Source organism: Papaver somniferum, unplaced genomic scaffold (genome assembly GCF_003573695.1).
Source record: "Papaver somniferum cultivar HN1 unplaced genomic scaffold, ASM357369v1 unplaced-scaffold_10, whole genome shotgun sequence".
Taxonomy (NCBI): domain Eukaryota; kingdom Viridiplantae; phylum Streptophyta; class Magnoliopsida; order Ranunculales; family Papaveraceae; genus Papaver; species Papaver somniferum.
In genome coordinates, this window is record NW_020618825.1 from 7,035,909 (window position 1) to 7,038,969 (window position 3,061).

Here is a 3,061-nt window from a genome sequence, read left to right on the forward strand (position 1 = left end):
AAGCAACCAAAGTGTTTTACTCAACGAATCTTTCACCTGAGGGATGTTCTATGGTCTTGCATTCACCATAGGTGCAGACTTCCTTAGTAGATAACACTGAGATACCCATTATTTATTAGTCTATTCTTACTAAAAATGATAGTTTAGAAAAACTTATATGTGTTGATTCTGTATTATGGAATGGTATTACTTCCATGGAGGTTTGTCTTGTAGTTTAATCATTTGAAAAATATGAATGCATTGATTTTTTTTTGATAAGTTTTTATTGTTATGTTTATGTGGATTGTGACAGGTTTTTTATAGGTTTTCTGAGCAGGTTATTATGGAATAATTAGAGGTGAATGAAAGTGGACTTCCTCTTTCTGCTAAAGCAACAAAACTTGGCCACTTGAATGGAGCATTGGTTCGTACCCAAGTGCCTGTTTCATTCAAAAGCTGAAAGCACATAAATAAGAAGTAAAAAGACGATGTTTAGAATCAACTAAATGAAAAGCGGGGGTCTAACAACCTCACCCAATATTTCTCTTAGCAATCTGTATGGACTAACTCCAATATACTTTCAAGAGAATCAACTAGACAATTAGACTCAATCTTTAAGAAAGATATATCAAAGAGTTAATATCTTTATCTCTCAATTAAATCTGCAATTAGCAAATAGAAATATGCGAGCCCGATTGAATATACGAGATAAAACCTTTAACGGTACCAAAGACCGATTTTTAAGGATCAATCAATTTCAATCAACAACCGAAGGATGGATTGACCAATTGATCGATACAGCGCACAACCTATGATATTTCAATTATATAACAAAATATAATACGGAAAAGAAATAACATAGACACCAGAAGTTTTGTTAACGAGGAAACCGCAAATGTAGAAAAACCCCGAGACCTAGTCCAGTTTTGAACACCATACTGTATTAAGATGCTACAGACTCTAACCTACTACAAACTAACTTCGGTATGGAATGTAGTTGAACCCCAATCAATCTCACACAGATTCAAGGTAAATTTGCGTTCCTTATGCCTTTAATCTCAGCAGGATACTATACACTTGATTCCCTTAGATGATCTCACCCACAACTAAGAGTTTCTACGACCCAAAGTCGAAGACTTGATAAACAAATTTTTCTCACATAGAAAAGTATATAGGAATATATAAATGTGTCTCCCACAGAAATACCTACGAGTTTTTGTCCCGTCTTTTGATAAATCAAGGTGAACAGGAACCAATCGATAACCCCGAATTATATTCCCGAAGAACAACCTAGAATTATCAATCACCTCACAATAATATTAATCGATTAACGGAACAAGATATTTCGGAATCACAAACAATGAGAAGAAAATGTTTATGACTTCTTTTTTATCTTGCCTATCAGAGATATAAATATCAATCCAATCTTACGATTGTACTTCTCACGATAGAAAAAACAAGATCAGATCACGCAACTACAGAAAAATAGTTGGGTCTGGCTTCACAATCCCAATGAAGTCTTCAAGTCGTTAACCTACAAGGTTTCGTGAAAAAACTAAGGTTAAAGGATAATCGACTCTAGTCGCAACTAGTATCACACAGGAGGTATACTTCTAAGCCAACTATAGGGAAGTCGATGTCTGATCCATGAAGGAGATTTAAGCATGAGTTAAGAGTGGACCACTGTGACATATAATATCCTACTCATGAAGAATGAATTAGAAATATGCCTCCAAATGTGAAAGAAGAGGACTGGATAACATTTTATTTCAATAAAAGTGGTGAAAAGTAGCTGAAGTAAGAGCTGCTAATAAGAGGAAAAGACTTGTATAACTACTCTCATTGGTCCGGTCGCAAACCTCACTGCTTGGTCAAAGCTAAAATGGTATGTTTAGTTCAGTTTTAACAATGCGTCGATGACTTTTACAGACAACAATGCTTGATTAATATTCACAAACTCATTATATTTATTTTTTAGGAGAGGGACAATTCAGGAGTATAAGTCAGTACCTCCGATGTATGGGTAAAATCTCATACAAGAGGGTGGTGGAATTTTACCTAGTGCACAACCATACTTTGAAAGTCAGCTTATTTTTCATTTATATCATTTCTGAAATTGTACATATATTTATCGGGATTTATAATTTATAAAGTTTATGCTCGGTACCGTAGTCTGAGCTTCAGAAGAAGCAACAACAGATCAAGGATTTACAAGATGAAGGTACTCCCTAAGAAAACACAAAATACATTGACTGAAGCATTCAGAAAGAATCCTAGGGGACGGGTTCATGTTGTTGGTTCCGTTTCTCGTACGCAAGTTGATAATTCTTTTCATGCACGTGCTAAAGTGTATGATCTGAAGTCTAAGGATGTAGATCTGAAGCATAAGGTGGATAAACTAGGTTGTAATATAGAGTTTATTATCGGCGGATTTGGATCATTGTGTTACATTGTGAAGGATATGAAATTTGCAATGCCAACATCATATGTTGCCTCGACTAGTTCACATTCTCAGGCATCTTCATCTGGTTATGGAGTTGGTTCACCTGGTCACTTTGATTTATATCCTGAAACCGCACCTGTTAACTTAAGTTCACCTGGTCAACACTTATCTCTATCTCGATCAGAAACAGGTGAGATGAACCAATGTTCCTTGCTTCACATGGATGGTGAATCATCGCGACTGGTAAACTCTTTACTGGTGATTTTGGACTTGTGTGTCGCGGCTCTCTTGTACCACTTACTCTTGCAAAGTTTTTGCTTGATCGCATTCTCCTGCCAATTGAGCGTACTGTAATAGCTAATAAATTATCAAAGACGTTTCAAGATGTTGGAATTGGAGGACACATGGTTCATCCATTGGTGTGCATCAAATATGATTATAAGGTTCAATCAACTTTTCTGGAGATATGCAATGATTCATGGATATCTCATCCATCATATATCGCGCATAAAAGTAACTAACATTAATGGATTTTATCTTTTTTGAATATGTTCACACTTTTGTACTTAGGATGAACATATCGGTTATATAACTATTATCTTGTTGTGCATAAGACTCTTTTACAGTTATGCTTATAAA